Source organism: Dasypus novemcinctus, chromosome 27, assembly GCF_030445035.2.
Source record: "Dasypus novemcinctus isolate mDasNov1 chromosome 27, mDasNov1.1.hap2, whole genome shotgun sequence".
NCBI classification, from domain to species: domain Eukaryota; kingdom Metazoa; phylum Chordata; class Mammalia; order Cingulata; family Dasypodidae; genus Dasypus; species Dasypus novemcinctus.
The window spans coordinates 31127234-31149715 of NC_080699.1; the positions used below are offsets into that span (position 1 = coordinate 31127234).

A 22482-nucleotide genomic window follows, 5' to 3' on the forward strand; every position below is an offset into this window, starting at 1 on the left:
GGTTGCATCTCTTCTTTCCTTCCAAAATCTTCTTTGAATAATTTTCAGTCTACCATCTTTTGTCACTGAAAAGTGTAACCATGTATTCTTTCAATATGTACACTTTGTTTCTCCATTTGGTTTCTTAAAAGAAAAGTTAATTATGTGCCACATTCTTTACAAATATTATTGAAAGAGAAGTCTCCTCATCCTGTTATCTAAGTGAGGAAATGATTACGTGGTTTAACCAAAGTCCCAATGAAGGAATGAAAGGAAAAAAGTAGATTGTGGCAGAAGGGAGAGAATTCTGGAGCGCTGTCTCAGAATGAAACAGAAATTGGGGTCGTCATGGAAATGTTGCCCTCAGCCAAAATGATTGTAGCGGAGAGGAAATTGGTTTTGTGTTAAACTAACAATAGACACATGTCCCCAGAGATGTATGATTTCAGAGAGGGTTAAACAGGAGCAGCCTCAATGTAAGGTTTAATCATAATCTTGTTTATAAAAGCAATCATTTCCTGCAACAGTGAAGCTTAAGAACTTGTGAATAAGTATACCAGGTGAGGCATGTCACAATTTTCATGGCAGTATGTTTACTTTATTATTTTTTTAAAGATTTATTTCTTATTTATTTCTCTCCCCTTCCCCCCCCCCCCCCAGTTGTCTGTTCTCTCTGTCCATTCGCTGTGTGTTCTTCTGTGACTGCTTCTATCCTTATCAGTGGCAACAGGAATCTGTGTCTTTTTGTTGCATCATCTTGTTGTGTCAGCTCTCTGTGTGTGCAGTGCCATTATTGGGCAGGCTGCCATTTCTTTCGCGCTGGGCAGCTCTCCTTACGGGGCGCACTCCTTGAGCATGGGGCTCCCCTACGCGGGGAACACCCCTGTGTGGCATGGCACTCCTTGAGCACATCAGCACTGCGCATGGGCCAGCTCCACAATGGTCAAGGAGGCCCGGGGTTTGAACCTCAGGACCTCCCATGTGGTAGGCGGATTCCCTATCCATTAGGCCAAGTCCGCTTCCCAGTATGTGTACTTTAAAAAACCTATTCAATATCATACTATTTATATGTTGTTGCAATGAAATACTACAGTATTTCATAAATAAAGACTTTATGATATCTCGTTGTTTTGAGTGATATGTAGAAAAGAAACTGTTCACTGTTACTTCCAACAAGATTGGGGAAAGTTGCCCCTCATAGTAATTATCTATCAGGGAGCATAGTTAGGTATGTCTCTAATTCCAATAGGTATCCTTTAAACACACTGGTGTTTAAAAATGCCGTTAAAATATAATAATGCCTGTTAAAACGTTACTTAAATTTAATTACAGTTATTCCCGTGAGAACAAAACATCAAGTATTTACATGTAATAAGGTATTTATCAAACATTTATATGTAATATGGTATTTGTCTTGCCATCATAATTCTTTTTAAATTCTTTCTTCCCAAGCAAAATTTGAACACATATCATGTACTTCTACCCTTCTTTGCCTGTATCTGTTAAATTGTCTGGCTAAATAGCTTAACATTGTTTGGCTTAAATTTTGCTCTAGAGCACATATTTTTAAATTTCACATTTTAATAAAGACATAAATTAAGGCATATATCATCAAAATCTATATTCTTGGTACTTAGCTGAAAATATCATGTGAATCACAGATGTAGCACATTTGTTGTAATCTGAGCATTATATCATATTCTCTAGCACTCCCTGGTAGATTGTGATTCAGGAAACAGACTGGCTCAGTTCTGTGAAGTCAACAGTTTCATTTCAGAGGTTGAATTTATATCCTTGTATTGATCTAGTAAATATAATCACTTTAATTTTTAAATTAAATAGCATTTTATGATATTTATAACTAAAATTGTTTAATTCAAAACTCATTTTTGAAGTCAATATAATAAAAAATTGTATACAAAAAATGTAGAATATATAAGTTCATTTATAGCTATTGTGTGCTTAGAAGTTTTGTATCTGTAAAATGATGAATTTCTTAAAGCTATGAATATTGCTATATGTATTTTTCTTGTCCTTTCGTTATATCACAGACACTCTTGTGAAATTTTTAACCTGTAAAAAATTTTTTTTGCTTACATTCATCCCCTTATTCACATATGTCAAGGGCACAGAATTTTTTTTACGTAAAAGCTTACCATTAATTATAATTTGTTCCTAAGCCAATACGTTTTTGCCAGGTAAGGGTGGACTTCTAGCCATATTGCTCTGGAAGACTGTAGCCCATAAAACGGCTTCTGAAACATAAAACGGCAGGTGAAGTCAGGAGGGGTTCTGATATGACAACACAATGTCTTTGGAAGTCAGGAAAATCATTAAGACAACAAGGCACTCACTGCCCCATTCAACTAAACCAAAAAGCTGCTCAATCACCTGAGCACCAGCTGCTGCGACCACATGCAGAGGTGGGCAGCACCCAAGCAGGCAAGGGCCTATGGGGCAGCTAAGGGACCCAAAGAACAGAGTGTGCAGCCTTAGGTGCTGCAGTCTTAGTGATGGGAGCCGGGCTGGGTATCTTGATGGTCTCTGCTCCAGGCACTAGCCCAAGCCTCTGTCTCCCCATATCAAGCACTTCTACCTGTTTCTTGCTGTGGTGTGCTTTTAATGGCCCAATAACCTAGCCCAGCAATTCCTGACAGGTAAGTAAATAATTTATGTAGTCATTATTACCCCAAATTAGGGTAAGTGGGCTGGGTGCAGTCACCGAAATTTCAATTTTGTGACTGACTTTATAGTTGGATAAATATTTTTGTAATCAGACTTTTAATATTTAAAATGTGGGATGCCCGATATTGTAGTTTTGTCAGTCTTTTTTGTGTTTACCTCAATAAAATATTTGATAGATTATTTTACCTTTACACATAATCATTTAAATAATGTATATACTTTTTTACATGTAGAAAATACATAGGTGAAATGAAATAGCTGTATAGATAGTTTATATTCTTTCCTTCTGAATTTTTTCACATCCTTTGGATCCCTTTGATTCCTGTACCTGAACCTTTATACCTAGAAAACACTATTAACCATTTTAGTCTGTCCACTGCCCTACTTTTATTATTATTATTTACAATATACAACAGTATTTTTAATATTGAATTTTTAAGTAATATTGGAAAAATAGAGAAACAAAGAAAAATATACTCAACATAACTTAAATCAAATTTTCCCAATCTGCAAATTTTTTTCAGCCCTTTTTGGGCTCATACACCTGAGTAAGCACATAGTAAGATCTTTTCTTCACAAATTCCCTCCACATGTCCTGTTGTTTCTCTCTCTCTCAGTGCTGATCTGGTTTCATCTTATTTGCCTAGAATTAATCCATTAATTCTTTCAACTTGTGTATTTAAGGACAAACTCTAGTTATCTCTTTCCTAGACTGAAATTTTTCTTTTCTGAAATATCCCACCATGCCGTCCCCCACCATTGACTCACATTTCTGATATTCTGCCTGATGGAATTGTCTTATTACCCACTGATTTTGAAACAGTCATAATGATGCTTCTTTTTTTTTTTTTTTTTCACACTGATACTTCTTGAGTCTTTGTGAATGAAGTGGTTCTTCCTGGCTTTTGTCATTAGACCCATTACATCTGAAGCATTTGGTGATTATGTCTTTCACTTATTCACCTTTGCCTGAGAAATGCTATCAGTGGCCATCTTGTGACCATAAGTGGGAAATCCTGTTCAGACTGGACCTTGCATTGAGGTAGGAGGACCAAGAAAGGATTGAGAGGAACAAGGTATTGGTCACATCATTCTACTCAGGGTTCATCCAAACCTGGTAAATCCTTTGAACTCTCTACCAATGAAGAAATAACTTCATTTTATTATATAAGCTATTTATTCTGCCAAATGCCAATTTTATTCACTATAATTTGAATGGTTCTCTGTGACTATGAAATGTATACCAAGTGAATGTATTTGCTTATATTATATATCATTACTCAGAAAAAAAGGTGGCTTAAATTTAAACTTAAAATACCTTTTGTCTGGAAATCGATAATAAGCAAACATTCTTATTTAAAATCAGTAAAATATTCAAGCAAGCAATTTTAAGTTGTTATGAATGAAACATGATTTTTATAATGTTAAAGCTACACCTGTTTTGGTACTCTATAGCAAGTTTTCTTGAGGGCCCTACTTTATTCTTTTTTTTAAATATTTTTTTTTAAATTTTTTAAAAAGATACTCAGATTACACAAAATGTTACACATAAAAATATAAGGGATTCCCATATGCCCCATTCCCAAACCTCCCAACCTTCCCCACATTAAAAACTTCTTTCATTAGTGTGGTACATTAATTGCCATTGATGAACACATTTGAAGCATTGCTACTAAGCATGAATGATAGCTTACCTTGTAGTTTACACTCTCATCCACTTAATTTTGTAGGTTATGGCAGAATATATAATAGCCTGTATCTGTCATTGCAATGTCATTCAGAACAATTCCAAGTCCAAAAATGTCCCCATATTATACCTTTTTTTTTTCCCTCTCCTTGCCTCAGCACCTCCAGTTGACCACTGTCTCCCCATCAATGATAAAATTTCTTCCATTGCTAGAATACCAATAAGTCTGTAGTAGAATACCAGTAGGTCCACTCTGGTCCATATTTTATCCTCCAATCCTGAGGATTCTGGGATGGCAATGCCCACTCCACCTCTAATTGAGAGGGGCACTTGATCCCATACAGCCGATGAATGGGACTCTCTTGCTTGCAGGTGTAGACTCTCTTGATTCCTTGGTATGGTGGTTGTCCATCCTCACCTCCTTGTTAGTTGTCCAGGGTGAGTCCAAAGAACTGGAGAGTAAGTTTTGCAACTCACCTAAACTTCAGGGCCCAGCTGGCACATGGACAGCCCAAAGATTCAAGACTCTTGGACATGTGCCTCCCAACTCCGGCACCAACTATAGGTTCAAATAGGAGGAACAGAAGAGGCATGTGTAGAGAAGTCACATCTGAGTCCAATTCTGTCACACACAGGAGCACAAACTCCAAAATAGGGCCCACAAGTAAGGTACCAAACTCCAGGGCTATCTGCTATGATTGTGGGACCTGCATGTCTCCAGAGCCCTCAGGAGCCCCAGTATTTGAGGTAGCATCTACTTTGGTAGTCTATGGGATCCTACTGAGACATGCATAAGGCTTACATCTGGGATGACCTCCCAACTCACTTTGAAGTCTCTTAGCCATATGAAATTATTTGTCTTTACCCTTTCCCGCTTTTATTCAAGGTCTTTTTCCAGTTGCATTACTAATTAGTGCTTGGTAGTAATCCTTCCGTGCCAGGGTGGACCATCCCCAGAGGTCATGTCCCATGCTGGGTGGAAGATAATGCATTTATAAGCTGCATTTGACTTAGGGAGAGGCCGAATTTGTGCAACATGGAGGCTCTGAGGAGGTAACTCTTAGGCACTCTACAGCACTGGGCTAAGTTGCAATTTCAAGAGCAAAGGCTCATAAGCATAATGGTCAATATCAAGAGCCCATCCATGGACCATCTTTTGTCACTAGTCATTGTCCTGCAGTTGAGGGATTGTTGCTCTTCCATTAGAGAATGTGGCAGAGTTCCCCAGAATGGGAATTCAATATTCTTTTGGTTATTGTGTGAATCTCCACCCACTGTGAAAATGCCCCATGAACAATTTGAACACATTTATGTACCTTATATGTTTGCCCAGTTTAACTTCCTCCCATGTATCCCCGTCACTGACATCCCACACAAATGATCCTCCCCTGCCAAAGCTGTAACCCTACTGTGATCCCAAACTTCTTAAAAAATAAAGCCAAGAATATCATCAAATACAATTAATAGGAAAATGAAATAACAATGATAGGTTTAAACATAATAAATAAAATACACCAAAGTTTAGAAATACTAAAACTAAAATAAAATTTTAAGACTTGGAATATTAAAAAATATTTAAAAATATTTTTAGAAGTTTTTGATGTTTTGCTTTTCATCACTGTCATACCTGTTGTCCTGTATGTACAGTGATATTTTCTTCCATTTATTCCCCAATGTCTTACTTTTTTTTTTTTTTGTCTTGAAAGAAGTTTTAGCTCACAATAAAGTCACATACAGAACACAGAGGACTCCCATATACCATACATCCTCTCCCTTTCCCCCTTCCCATATCAAAAACCTTTTTATATGCGCTTGGTACATTTGTTACAATTGATGTACAAATACTGAAACATAACCACTGACCATGGTCAATGGCTTACATTACAGTCTAAACTCTAGAACATACACATTTATAAATGTTTGATGAAATTCAACATGGACTATATTCATCATGGCAAGATCATGCAGAACCCTTCCATTGTCCCCTAAATACCCTCTCTTCAATCTACTCTGTTCTTTCTTCCCCCTCCCATCAGAGCCCACAAGGACCATCAGGCTTCACTCCTTGAAGGAAAAGATACATAATTACTTGCAACAATACTGAGGGCTTGACACGGTGGTCTGTCCTCCCCTAATAGGAACTGCCCATGCTCTCAAGAGACACCTGCCCCTTAGTTTGAGAACATATCTGACCTCCCCGGGATAGGAGTCCCACTTCTTCCCATTCATTATGTGGATCTCCACCCACTGATTCAACACACTGACGAAATGATCACTCGCACATTCTCTAGAAGACTGCCCTAGGTGTACCCTTTCCTGATTGCTTCCCCATACAAAACCCTAAACCAGTAACCCCTCCTTGTTATATAGTCAAAAGAGCTTTCCCAACATTGTAGTTTCAACCACATACCTGCCAATCTCCAGTATTCACCTTCTTCCTCCCCCAACCCTACCCTAGTTCCACGGACCATCCAACCCACCCTCTCTATCCTACACCCCTGTCAATTGCACCACACAACCCAATTGTATCACTACACCCCTGTCATATCTTTTTTTTTTTTTTTTTTTAAAGATTTATTTATTTATTTAATTTCCCCCCTCCCCTGGTTGTCTGTTCTTGGTGTCTATTTGCTGCGTCTTGTTTCTTTGTCTGCTTTTTGTTTCTTTGTCCGCTTCTGTTGTCATCAGCGGCACGGGAAGTGTGGGCGGCGCCATTCCTGGGCAGGCTGCACTTTCTTTTCACGCTGGGCGGCTTTCCTCACGGGTGCACTCCTTGTGCGTGGGGGCTCCCCCACGCGGGGGACACCCTTGCGTGGCACTGCACTCCTTGCGCGCATCAGCACTGCGCATGGCCAGCTCCACACGGGTCAAGGAGGCCCGGGGTTTGAACCGCGGACCTCCCATATGGTAGACGGACGCCCTAATCACTGGGCCAAAGTCCGTTTCCCACCCCTGTCATATCTTTTCACTGCACAACTACTCGCTTCCACCTTATCATAGATTTCACCCATATGGACATTGGATCACAGCTTTCTTCTCCTTTTCTATTTCCTGTAAACCTATCTTCCAGACTCTAGCTCTCTGAGTCTGCTCTATTTCTTTAATTCATATTAGCAAGGTCATGTAATATTTGTTCTTCAATACCTAGCTTGCTTCACTCAGCCTAAAGTCCTCAAGATTCATCCATGTTTTCCTGTGTGTTATACTATATTCCTTCTTATGGCTGAATAGTATTCTATTATATGTATATACCACATTTTGTTTATCTATTCATCAGTTGATGGGCATTTGTGTTGACCACCTTTTGGCAATAGTGAGTAATGCTGCATTGAACACTGGTGTGCATATATCTGTTCATGTTCCTGCTTTCAATTCTCCTGGGTATATACCTAGCAGTAGAATTGCAAGATCATATGGCAGATCTATAGTTCTTTGAGGAAACTTCCAAACTGTCCTCCACAATGGCTGGACCATTCTACATTCCCACCAGCAGTGGATGAGGGTTCTCATTCCTCTACATCCTCTCCAATACTTGTAGTCTTCTGTTTTTTTAATGGCCATCAGTCTAATGGATGTAAGATGATATCTCAATGTTGTTTTGATTTGCATTTCCCTAATAGCTAGTGATGTTCAGCATCTTTTCCTTTGCTTTTTAGCCATGTATGTTTCTTCTTTGGAGAAGTGTCTGTTCATATCACTTACCCACTTTTTAAATGGGTTGTTTGTCTTTTTATTTTTGAGATATAATATTTCTTTATATATGCTGGATATTAGGTTCCCATCAGATATATAATTACCAAATATTTTCTCCAACTGGGTAGGCAGTCTTTTTACTTTTTTGACAAATCCTCTGAAGGTGCAAAAGTCTTTAATTTTGAGGAGTTCCCAGTTATCTATTTTTCCTTTTGCTGCTTGTGCTTTGGGTGTGAAGTTCTTGAAACCATTTCCTATTACAAGGTCCTGTATATGCTTGCCTACATTATCTTCCAGGGTCTTTATTGTCTAGGCTCTTATATTTACATCTTTGATCCATCTTGAGTTGATTTTTTGTATAAGGTATGAGAAAGTGTTCCCCTCTCATTGTTTTGCATATGGATATCTAGTTCTCCAAGCACCATTTGTGGAAGAGGCCATTCTCTCCCAGTTGATTGGGTTTGGTTGCCTTGTTGTATATCAGATGACTGTGTATGTGAGGATCTATTTCAGAACTCTCAGTTTGGTTCCATTTGTCAGTATGTTTTCCCTTGTGGGAATACCATGCAGTTTTGACCACTGTAACTTTGTAGTATGTTTTAAAGTCAGGTAGTGTAATTCCTCCAATTTCATTTGTCTTTTTCAATATATTTTTTGGCTATTTGGGGCCTCTTACCCTTCCAAATAAATTTTATAGCAGTTCCAATTTTTAAAAAATGGGATTGCCATTAAATCTGTAGGTCAGTTTGGGTAGGATAGACATCTTAATGATGTTTAGTCTTCTCATCATGAACAGGGAATATTCTTCCATTTATTTAAGTATTCTTTGATTTCCTTTAACAATGTTGTGTAGTTTTTGTGTATAAGTCATTTACATATTTATTTAAATTTATTCCTAGGTATTTGACTGTTTTAGTTGCTATTGTACAAGGGATTTTTTAAAAATTTCCACCTCAGATTGCTCATTATTGGTGTACAGAAATGCCATTTTGCCTCCTCACTCTGTTCTTTATATTTCCTTCAAATTTTCAGTTTTACATGGCCAAGTAACATAAAATGTCAGTTTAATAACATCCTGTTTTTTTAAACATGTTGACACTGGATGCAAAGAAAAACAATTCTTTAATCTGTGCCGTTATACTTTGCATATATTATAGTAGCTAATTACTATAATTTTCACATATTATATTTCTAAGAATGTTTATTTTTTTCTTGTTGAAGGATATTTATACTGGGTATAGAAATCTAGGATGATATGCCTTTTCTCTTTTGATAATTTAAAGGTGTTACTACACTTTCTACACTGATTTACAATGTTTTGATGAAAAATGTGTTGTCATTCTTACTTTCATTTTTCAGTATGTTGCATCTTTTTTTATTTCTTCCCTCAGGCTGACTTTAAGATATCTTATCTTCTTTTTTTTTTTTTTTAAGGTATCTTCTTTATCACTGGTTTTAAGCAATTTGAAGATCATCTACCTTGGACAAGTTTTCCCAATGTCTTGTCTGCATAGAGTCCTTTGAACTTCTTGAATCTTTAGATTTGTACTTTTAACTAATTTGGGGGAAGAATTGGCTGTTATACATTCAAATGTTTTTCCTGGTTTCCTCCTCCTTTTGGATTCTAAATACCCATGACTTTGAGCACCTGAATTTGTATCATAGTTCAGTAATGTTATGTTCATTTTTTACTCTTTTTTCTTTGTTTTGATTGTTATTCAAGTTTACTAATAATTTTTCTCCTGTATCTAATTTTCTCTTATTCCCACTTACTGTATTTTTTATTTAAGACATATAATTTTATAATTTATGAAATTCTATGTGGATTTTTCATTTTTATCTCTTTTCTGGATGCTACATCTTGCCTTTTCTTCCTAAAATATATGAGATATATTGATTGGTGATTTATTATCTTGGTCTCCTAAATATAGTATGTGTGTTATTTTGAGTAATGTTTCTATGAATTAATAGTTTCTTTATTATGAGTTTAATTTTCCTGCTTCTTTGCATATATGAGTTTAATTTTCCTGCTTCTTTGCATAGTTTGTTTAACATAAGTTCAAGGTTTTTTCTTGTTGTTGTAATTTGACTCAACAAATTTGCCTTTCAGTTACATTGAAATCACTCTTTAAGAATTTGCTACTGTTATGTTTGTGATTTTGGGTTGCAGAGTTCCTAGGGACAATTTTTCCCTCTTGGAGTGATTGGCACCAAGATGAGTCTTAGGCACCATTTAATGCTTATGCAGGTTTTTTAAAGCAGTGCTTTTAAAAAAGTAATCATGAGAGCATGTTCATGTCTCGTGCACTTTACAGTCAGTGTGTAATGCAACTGATTGAGTAGAAGAGACTCCATTTGGAGATGATGCTTAGAATTTGGGGACTCTCTTCCCTCTCTTATACCTGTATTTAGTCTACCTGTATTTACAGGGACAAAAGCCCTCTGTCACTAGGTTTTATGACCCATTGTATATAAAGTGTTGGCAACATCACGGTTTATTTTCAGCAAATTTTTCATTGTCTCTTTTTAAAAAGATACATAGATCACACAAAATGTTACATTAAAAATTATGAGGTTCCCATATACCCCACTCCCCCCACACACATACCCACTCCTTCCATGTCAACAACCTCTTTCATCAATGTGACACATTCATTGAATTTGGTGAATATATTTTGGAGCACTGATACACAACATGGATTATAGTTTATATTGTAGTTTACACTCTCCTCCAGTCCATTCTGTGGTTATTGCAGGATATATAATGTCCTGAAACTGGCCCTGCAATATCATCCAGGACAACTCCAAGTCCTGAAAATGCCCCCATATCATACCTCTTCTTTCCTTACCCTCCAAGCAAATTCCCATGGCCACTGTCTCCACATCAATGATACAATTTCTTCCATTGCTAGAGTCACTGTAGTTCTATAGCAGAACGCCAGTAAGTTCACTCTAATCCATATTTTATTACTCCATCATTTGGGCCCTGGGATGTGATGTCCACTCCACCTCTAAATTGAGAGGGTGCTTAGATCCCACATGGCTGATTGATGCAATTCTCCTGCATGCAGTTGTAGACTCTCTTGGTTCCCTGGTTTGGTGGTTGACCATCCTCACCTTCCTGTTAGCTGACCTGGGTAAATCCAAAGAACTGGAGAGTAGGTGTTACAACTCTTCTGAGGCTCAAGACCCACCTGGCACATGGATAATCCAGAGATTCAAATCTTCTGCGCATATACCAACTCCAGTGCCTAGCACAGGTTCAGTAAAAGTGGCAGAAGAGGCATGGGTAGAGAGGTCATATCTGAGTACAACTCCATCACACTCAGGAGTTCAAATTCCAAAGTAGGGCCCACTTGCAAGGCACTGAATTCCAGAGCCATCCGACATGACTGTAGAATCTGTGTGTCTCCATAACCCTCAGGAGCACCACTACCTGGGTTGTGTCTACTTTGGCTGTTTCTGGGATCCTGCTCAGACTTGTGTAAGCACAGACCCTCTGATGACTTCCCAACTCTTTTTTAAGTCTCTTAGGCATATAAACTCATTTGTCTTTACCATTTCCCCCTTTTGTTCAAGGTCTTTTTCTAGTTGTATCACCAGCTGATGACTGTTAGTAATCCCTCAGCACTAGGGAGGCTCATGCTGCAGGGAAAGTAATGCATTTACATGCTGAGGCTGGCTTACAGAGTGGCCACGTTTGAGCAACGTTTGAGCAACATGGAGCTCTCAGGAGGTAACTCTTAGGCACCCTGAAACTCTAGGCCCAGTTGAAATTTCAAGCACATAGGCTCATAAGCATAGTCATCAGTAACAAGGGCCCATCATTGGACCATCCTTCTTCACTGGTCTTTGCCAGTTGTTGTTGTTCCATTGGGGAATGCAACAGAGTTCTCCCAGCTGGGAACTCAGCACTCCCTTAGTTGTTGTGTGTAACTCCATCTACTATGACAATACCCAACGAATATCTGAACATATTTATATACCCTTTATATGTGCCCTGGAGAACTCCCTCCCACCCATGCATCCCATCAATGACACCCCACAGCAGTTCTCCTCCCCTGCCATAGTTCAACCCCTCTGTGATATCAGAGACACATAGGTTCTACAACTGCAAGCAGGAAAATTGCATCCATCAGCCATGTGGGATCTAAGCCCCCTCTCTATTTAGAGGTGGAGCAGACATCACCATCCCAGGGTCCACAGGATGGAATAATTAAATATGGATTAGAATGGAATTAATGGAAGAAATTGTATCATTGATGTGGAGACAGTGGCCATGGGAGTTGCTGAGGGCAGGGAAAATGAAGAAGAGATGTGATGTTGGGGCACCTTCATTTAGGAGTTATCTTAAATGATATTACAAGGGCAGATGCTGGACATTGTATATTCTGCCATAACTCACTGAATGCACTGGAGGAGAGTATAAACTATAATGTAAACTATAATCCATGCAGTGCATCAGTGCTTCAAAATGTATTCACCAAATGCAATGAATGTGCAACAAAGATGAAAGAGGTTGTTGATGTGAGAGGATTGGAACCTCTTATATTTTTTAATGTATCACTTTTTGTGATCTATGTATCTTTAAAAAAAAAGAACATTTAAAAATAACTATAAAAAATACTTATTCAAAAATGAAGCCTAATATAGTGCCAAATTCAATTAGTAGGAAAATGAAATAGTAATGACAGTTTTAAAGATTAGAAATAGGATACATAATAATTTAGAAAAACTGAGATAAAGTAAAAAATAAATTGGGGTTTTAAAAAATGAAAAATATCATAAAACGTTTTTCTGACATTTTGCCTTTCATCACTGTAATAGGTGTTGCCCTGTATGTACAGTGGCAAGGCAATCTCTTCCATTCCTTCCACAGTGACTACATTCTTTATTTTTTTAATTTAATTTTGTCTTCAAAAAAGTTTTAGATCACAATAAAGTCACATATACAATATAGGGTACTCCCATATGCCCAACATCAAACCCTTTTTCCCCCGCCCCAGCAATAATCTTTTTACATGTGGATCTTATCTTTGCTACAGCTTATATATAGATACTGAAACATAGCTAGTGACCATGGTTTCATTATGTTTTACATTATGGTTTATATTTTAGACTGTACACTTTTATAAATTTTTGGTTACATTATGGTTTGCATTTTAGACTATACACTTTTACAAAATTTTGGTGAAATTTAATATGGCCTATATCCATTGTTGTACGATCTTGTGGAACACTTCCATTGTCCCCCAGTTACCCCCTCTTCCATCTATTCTATTCCTCTCTCCTCATCCCCCTGGGGCCCACAGCAATAACCAATCCCCACTGCTTGAAGGACAAGATTCATAGATACTTGCAACAATGGTGAGGGCTTGACACACTAATCTGTCCTCCCCCATTGGGAGTCACTCATGCTCTCCACAGACCCCCTCTCTGCTGTTTGAGAACATCAGGCCTCCCCAGGATGGGGGTAAAACATATTCCTGCTCGTTATATGGGTTTCCACACACTGATTTAACAAACTATGACAAGATGAGCACTACACACTGCCTTCAAGCCTGCCCCAGGTGCACTCTGTGCCTGATGTCCCCCCGCAAACACCTTCAACCAGTAACCCTTCCTTATTATATTTTCTAAAGAGTTTTCTCAACATTATAGTTTTAACCATGTACTGGAAAATCTCCCATGTTCACCTGCTCTCTGCAAACACTCCCCCCAATTCCATGGACCATCTGACCCTTCTTCCCATACCTAGTCCTGCTCAAACCTGCAAAGCCCTACCTAAAGTATCCATATGCCCCCATCTTATCCTTCACTGAATGACTACTCACTTCCACTTTATCATCGATTTCGCCCATGTAGACATCAGCTCACAACTTTCCTCTCCCCCCCATTGACCTGTAAGCCTATCATCCAGTCTCTAGCTCTCTGAGAAAGCTTGATTTGCCTAATTCATATCAGAGAGTCCATGTAGTATTTGTCCTTCAATGCCTGGCTTGCTTCACTCCACATAAGGTCCTCAAGATTCATCCATGTTATCCCATATGTTAGTACTGCATTCTTTCTTACAGCTGAGTAGTATTTCATTGTATGTATATACCACATTTTGCTTATCCATTCATATGTTGATGGGCCTTTGAGTTGATTCCAAATTTTGGCAACAGTGAATAAAGCCACTGTGAACATTGGTGTGCGTATATCAGTTTATGTCCTTGTTTTCAGATCTTCTGGATATATACCCAGCAGTGGAATTTCTGGGTCATATGTCAAATCTATAGCTAGTTTTTTGAGGAACTGCCAAACTGTCCTCAGAACGGCTGGATCCCTCTACATTCCCACTAGCAGTGGATAAGGGATTCCCATTCCTCCATCTCCTCTCTCACACTTGTAGTCTTCTGATTATTTAATAGCCTGCCAGACTAATGGATATAAGATAGTATCTCATTGTAGTTTCAATTTGCATTTTCCTAATCACTAGTGTTATTGAGCATCTTTTCATGTGCTTTTTAGTCATTTGCATTTTTTCTTTGGAGAAGCATCTGTTTAAATCTCTTGCCCATTTTTTGAGTGGGTTGTTTGTCTTTTTATTTTTGAGATGTAGGATTTCTTTTTATATGCTGGATATTAGGCTCCTATCAGATATATGGTTACCAGATATTTTCCCCATTGGGTAGGCTGTTTTTTCCCTTTCTTGACAAACTCCTTTGAGGTGCAAAAGGCTTTAATTTTGAAGAGGTCCCGTTTATCTATTTTTTCTTTCACTGCTCATGATTTGAGTGTGAAATTCATGAAGCCATTTCCTATTACATGATCATGTAGATGTTTCCCTACATTGTCTTCCATGGTCTTTATGATCTTGGCTCTTTTATTTAGGTCTTTGATCCATCTTGAGTTGATTTTTGTATAAGGTGTTAGGTGGTAATCCTCTCTCATTTTTTTGCATATGGATATCCAATTTTCCAAACACCATTTTTTGAAGAGGCCAGTCTCTCCCAGTTGTTTACATTATAGTTTACACTTTGCACTGCACATTTTTATAGGTTGTGACAAATGTATAATGGCCTGTACCCACCATTGCAATGTTGTTCAAAACAATTCCAGTATCTTAAAAATGCCCCACTTATTCTTTCCTCTCCCTCCCCTCAGAGCCCCTGGTGATCTCTAACTTTATGTCAGTGTTATATTCCATTGCCAGAATAATAATTAGTCTACTTTAGTCTATAGTTGCATTCCCCCCTTATGTTTGTTCATTCCTCAGTCTTGAAGATATTAGGATGGCCATGCCCATTCTGTTTCTGATTGAGATGGAGCTTAGATACTATGGTGCAGATGGATGGACTGGTCTTGCTTACAGTTGTAGATACTCTGTTTCTGGGATAAGCATACTCCACCATCATCCTTTTGTTAGTTGTCCTGGGTGAGTCTGATGAACCAGAGTGTAGGTGTTGCAATTCCTGCTGAGATTAATTCAACTGGAATATGAACAGATCAAATTTTAAGTCTCTGGTACATATACTTAATGAGCATAATTAGTGCCAATTATAGGTTCAAATTAAAGGGTCAGAAAAGCCATGTATAGGGAAATTATGAATGAGCTAACTCTTTTACATTGGGGATCATATATTCCAAGATAAGGCCCACTGACAGAGTGCCAAATCCTGAGATTATCAGAGATTGTTTGCCCTTCCTATAGTGTCTAGATGTTTCTAGAGCCCTCAGTAGCACCCCTGCTTGAGCACTGTTTACTGTGGCAGTCAATGAGATCCTCCTGAGATGTGCATAAGTATAACCTCTGGAATGAACTCCCAACTCACTTTGAAATCTCTAAGCCTTAAAAACTAATTTGTGTTTAATATTTCCCCTTTTTGGTCAAGATCTCTTCCTGAATGCAATCCTGGTTGACACTTGGTAATAATCCCTTGGTGCCAGGGAGGCTCATCCCTGGGAGTCCTGTCCCATGCTGGAAGGAAGATAAGCTTTTTAATGATTATTTTTACCTTGGCTTATTGGTTAATGGCCTCATAGTGCCTGTACCCATGATGGAGGCTCTTCTCTGACCCAGAAGGGGCTGAAGACCCTCCAGTCGACTATCAGCTCCCCAAGCCTGGGTTGTTGCTTTGGTCTGTACTATCCTATTCCTGGGAATCTGTCTATCCTTACTTGGGGAGCAGAGTTGTTTTAAAAATAATTATGGTATTGTCTTATGGCAACTTTTACAGCAACATACCAGAAGTAGAACAACACCCTCCAAACCCACTGAGGGCTCACAGGGTTTTACACTCCTTTAGGTTGAGGAGTGTTATTCTCAATTCACTGTCCCCAGAAAGATTTTCCTGTAGTCATATGTGCCATTCCTCACTTGGCACACAGGCCCCATCCTTGTTGCCAGTTGTCACATTCAGGGCTTTGGGTGACATGGTTCCCAGGGAATATTGCCCCTTGCCTAAATCTACATCGCATAAAAGACTAAGACATCATTTAATATTTTAACAACCATATTTAAACAGCCCCTTACAAAAATAACAGTCAGAACATAGTATCTGGGCACCTTGTAGACTAACGGGTCTTGCAACTGACTGAAAGGATCTATGCCCAGAGAGGACTTCCAAAATTTGGGGTAGGTTTCCCTTCTCTAATAATTATATTTTGTCTGGGTCAATAAACAGGTGTTTTATAAAACAAGATTATAAACTACTTTTACAAAAACAATCCTGTAAAATATTTTCAAAATTAGATCTAGTTTTCTAGACCCAACTAATGAAATCTTCCTGCTAAGATTACAGCAGACTATTAGGTGACACATGGCATCAGCCCTGGGAGACAATTTATTGGATCTTTTATCTTCTATTAATTTTATAGCAATAACGAGTCCGTAAGCATACCCCTGCTATTAAATAAAGCATACAGATTGATGCTTGGCCATTACTGTTGATGAAAGAAACACAAGTTCATGATAATAATTGGTGACTTTTATGGGCAACAAGCTTAGAGGGAAGAAATGATTGTCTGCAGTTCATCTGCTGTTTCTCTACTGCATTCCCTCTATGTGTTTTCCTCAGATTCACTGGTGTTTTAGTTTGTTAAAAGGCTACTGATGCAAACTACCAATGTATGTTGGCTTTTATTAAGGGAATTTATTTATTTACTGTTCCAAGTCCACAAAAAGTACAAACTAGGACACCATAAGAGATGCTTTCTCACAAATGTCAGCTCTTTTGATCCTTGTGTGTTGTTACATAAAGAAAAATGGCCCATGGTCATTGCCAAGGTTTCAGTCTTCCCCTCCCAACTCTTCATGTCTTCTTGTGCTGCTCAGTGGGCTCAGCCTGTTCAGGGCTTTTTGTTTAAGCAATTCTCTAGTACTCTTTCTTCTGGCATAGGACTTGTCTCTTAGGGCTTCTCTCCTTGTAGCTCAGCTCTAGACAAAACTGGAATATATCCTTTCACCTGGCAGAATCACAAATTGTAGTTCCCTTTTATCCTATGCCTGTCTGTGTGAGTTCCTTTATATGAGACCCAGAAAGAGGGTGGGGACTCAACCTGAGTCAGGTCTCACTGATGTAGTTAGTTCAATCAAAAGCCCTAAAACTATCTTATCAAGTAATGTATTCAAAGACCCTCTACTGAATTTAATGCCATCTAAGGTATAACACCCAGAGGAATAAGTTAGTTCATAAACATAGAATTTCCTCTTTTTGGGATTCATAAAATAATTTCAAACTGCTACAACTAGCATTCTGTAAGTTGTATAAGTAAAGAAGACAGAAGTCAGAATTTTTTCTGTGGATACATCAGAGTCCTATGCTATATAAAAACTATTGCTCCAACTAGCCTGGTTTATATCTCTAATGGTGGCATAGAAGAGTGGGTAGTTTCCCTCTGATGTCAATTTTAGAGATTAGAGATGGGTTACAAAAATAAATGTGATAGTTTTCTATAATATTTCCCAATGGATGGAGAAAATATGAGATTTTAAATATTTTAAGTTTTATTTTAAAAAGAATTTATTGATATAAAAACAATTTAAACATTACATAAATATAATACAAATATTTTTAAAAATATGTGTAAGTTAGCAATTTCTTTGAGGTGAGCCTACACATTCCTAGACATGATTTGGCCCAAACCATATTTTCCCCCATTCTGTAGGTTTTCTCTTCTACTTTCATGAGAAAGTCCTTTGCACAAAAGGTTTAAATTTTTATAAGATTCAATTAATCTACTTTTGTTGTTTTTCCTCTTGCCATTGACGTAAAGTCTAAGATAGCATTTCCTGAAGATGCTTGCCTATATTTTCTTCTAAGAATTTTAAGTTATGGTTCTTATATTTAGGTCTTGGATTGATTTTGAATTAAGTTTTCTATGTGATGTAGGAAGGGTTCTACCTTTCCTTTTTTTGCATAGGGATACTTGATTTTCCTACCAGCATATGTTGAAAAAAAATGTTTTGGTATGAGATACTTCCCTCTTAGAAGGACACTGTGTAGAATTGCTGTTATTTCTTCTGTAAGTGTTTGGTAGAGTCAACAGTAATATTCTTTTGCTCTTAAGTTTTCTTTCTGAAAAGATTTTTAATAGGAAATCCAGTTTCTTTAATAGCTATATGACCATTCTAAATACTATTTCTTAAATGTACATACTGTTTGTGTCTTTCCAATATTTATACATATCATTGGTTAAAAGGATTATCATAAATTTCTTCATAATATTCCTTACTTTTTTCATTTAAAAACCTACTGATATATATCATTCATATATAAACATATATAAACAATAAGTGTATAGTAAACAAATATGTAAACATTACAAATATGTAAACATTACAAAACAAATATGCATAACATTATAAAGACTCTCATATATCACCCCACCAACATAATTTTTTGACAATTCCCTTACTTTCCTTTGAATATCATAATATCTGTAGAAATGCCCTCTCATATTTCTGCTAATGATATTTTGCATCTTTTCATGTTATATTTGCAGGTCCACTGACTTCAAAATAATTTCCTATTTCCCCTTTCATTTCATTCTTTTATAAAGACTGTTTTCTTATTGTTTTCAGATAACAACTTCACTGAAATATAATTCACATGCCATACATTGAATCAACACATTTAAAATGCGTAATACAATGATTTTTAAAGAATTCTCAGACATGTGTAAGTATCCTCACAACCAAAGAAATCAAAAGAAACAATTCAATAGGCAGATTTCCCTCCAGAGATGAAGATGGCATGGCTATTGAGTTTCTTTTTTTAAATGGGTGATATACAAACCCTAGAGAGAAGTGAAAACTTGGAAAAATATTGAGTTTGTAACTAAACATGATGTGGTCCTGGGTGTAAGTAACCTTATTTCCTATGATGCAAAGGATCTCTTCCATGGGAAGAGACTGAGCAAGTTGTTCACTTCTTTATAACCAAATGCATTATATAATTAAATTCACATTAAGTCTTCTGGAGTTATCATGTTGCCAATGTGATAATAATAATGGCTTTTTTTTTTTTTTTCCTCTGCTGCTTGAGACAACTCAAAATCAGAAATTATGTGCTAAGAATGACTTCCAAGGCATATCAGAAGTTGTCTGGTCTCCATCCAAGTAGAATCAAAGGATCCAGCTCAGACCTTCAAACTGCCCTTCCAGGACCACAGGGGAGAATAACAGATCAGGAAGTACAGGTGTTTTCTTATCTAAAGAATGTGAGTTTCTGAATTTTATTCATATTATGTCCTCCTTATTTTGAAGTGGAAGTCAAGAGATTAAGCCATGCCACTCTCTTTCCTATTTTGTGCAGTCTTGACGCTCTGGTGAATAAGGTGGAAGAAGCAGAAATGTTCAGAGACATTAGGGCCCTCAAGGGTTCCCGTATCTCACTGGATGAGTTCCTTGTTCATAGAGGAAAATTTAACTCTTGGAGATTTAGGGCTTTGTTTCTGTGACTTGGGGCTGACCCTCTCTTAGAGTTCTTTCTCTTAGTTTGAGTCCTGAGATATTGTTTATGGTTCCCACCCCATGAAGGTCCAATCTGCATTAGAGGCCATCTCTAGGAAAATAAGACCTCTGCCTCCAATTTCATTGGTGAGGGGAAATCTCAGGTGACAAAGAGATGACAAGATGAGAAAGAAAATTCTGTCCTTGTCCCTCTACTCCCTTCTTAGTTTTTCTTCCCAGCAGTCATGTTTTTGTGTGACAGCACTGTCTTTTGCTCTGTAGACTAAGTTAGATGTGCTCTTGTCCCTACTTAGCTTAGGACTCTACTAAGGAGAAGTCTGTCCCCCTCAGTATCATGATAATGACAAAGGCAGATTCCATAGGATATGTTGAACTGAACTTAGATAAACCCAGCTTCTAAATCACACTTCTAGGAAGAGGAATTGTGAGAATATCTGGGTTGCTCTCTAATATAACCCTTTTATCTTATCCTACAGTTTACCTGTAGGTAAATCTGAAGATTTAGAGAAGATTTAGAGAAGAATGGATCCTGTAAATGGCTTTTTTGTGATGAATTCATTCTGTTGGGATTAACAGACCACCTGGAACTCCAGCTCCCCCTGTTTTACCTGTTTCTGACTTTTCTGACTTTGTGTATGTTCACTGTGCTGGAAAACTTGGGCTTCGTAACTCTAATTGGGCTGAATTCCCACCTTCACACCCCCATGTACTTTTTCCTCTTTAGCTTGTCCCTCATAGACCTCTGTTACTCTTCTGTTTTTACACCCAAAATGCTGATTCACTTCTTGTTAAATAAGAAAATTATCTCCTATCAGGGGTGCATGGCTCAGCTCTACTTCTTCTGCTTTTTGCCATCTCTGAGTGCTATGTATTGACATCAGTGGCTTATGATCACTATGTGGCCATCTGTAATCCATGCTTTTTTTTTGTGCTACTTGGTGTTTATTCAATGACTTTCTACATTAACAGTCACCACTTAAAATCATTGCTAAGCTCTTTCTGTATCTATTTGCATCACAGTTTTCCATCTGGGATTGTGAAGTCAACAACAGGCAAGGCCAACCTGTCAGTCATGATTTACAGTGACTAGCATGGTATTAACAACCATAGAACTGTGAACAAACACTCGAAGAGAAAGAGAATGAAGATGAGGGTCCTGAGTGAGCACCCAGATAGACTGTCCCATCCATGGAACCTGAGGCCTGAGTAATGTCTCAGATCTGCTTTCCCCTCTGCCCTAGAGTATAATCCACTCTTGTGTAACATTGCCATGTCCCTTCAAGTGTGCTCCTATCTTATTTTTGTGCCATACTTGATGGCATTTTCTGGTGCTATGGCCCACACTGGTTGCATGCTGAGCCCGACCTTCTGTAATGGCAACATCATCAACCATTATTTCTGTAACATCCTCCCTCCGCTCCAGCTCTCCTGTGTGAGCACCCATGTCAGTGAGCTCGTAATGTTCATTGTTGGTGGCATTGACATCTTTGTGCCCAGTCTCACTGTCTTTGTCTCTTATGGTTTCATTCTCTGTAGCATTCTCCACATCAGTTCCACTGAAGGCAGGTTTTGCCTTCAGCACCTGCAGTTCCCACATAGTTCCTGTTTCTCTTCTTTGAATCAGGTTCACTTACGTATCTTCAGCCATCTTCTGTTGAGTCTGTAGATGAGGGTTTTTATACCAATGTAGTTCCCATGATGAACCCCTTAACCTACAGCTTGAGGAATAAAGATGTTAAACTTGCCTGAAAAAACCTTGAGTAGGAAATTTTTTAAAAATTCAGAAATGGGATCTCCTTGAAGTTAGTTTCAGAACAAGGAGTATAAATGTGTTTATTTACAGTATAGTTGGTAGCAACCTTCTTAATCTATTCCTTTCTTATCATGGTGTGGTAAAGGAAAGTTGAACCTTCTCTCAATAAATAATTTCCACTTTTGTTAGAGTGAGTATCCTTTTCCTAACTGTACAATTTTTTATTCTACTCCTTCTTTTTCCTATTTGAGAATAACATTAAAGAAGGAATGTGTTACATATGTTGTTTTCATTGTCTGTTTGAACTTTCATTTTTAAAAATTATCTTCTGAAATAAGATGAGGCCTGCATGGATGAATATAGTAACAGGGTTAAATTTTGTTATTGGAGGTGAGGCATCCTTGTTTGCCCATTCTTTTGTTCCAGTGCCAGCATTAATAAAACAATATGTCTCTATTCCTAGCTTCATCTTCAACTGGCAGGAGTATGTCTCTTTCAAATATTAGGGTTTCAAATGATAGACAATTCCTGAAAACCTATGAAGAATTACACACATGCAAATATAAACCATTTGCACTACGATTTATATCAAAGTTTTTAAAATTTACATCCTTACAAATATATATAATAGATGTTCAATGTACATTTATTTTATTAGTTTGAAAGTGGAACCTAGAGATGTTAATAATGTATTTAATCACACAGTATCTCATTGAAAAAGCCTAG

The 22482-nt window shown here is 37.7% G+C and overlaps 1 pseudogene; it reads left to right on the top strand.

Annotated features, from left to right (window-relative positions):
- Window positions 1-5387: 5387 nt before the first annotated feature.
- On the top strand, window positions 5388-21752 carry LOC139437731 (olfactory receptor 8B3-like; annotated as a pseudogene).
- Window positions 21753-22482: the final 730 nt, after the last annotated feature.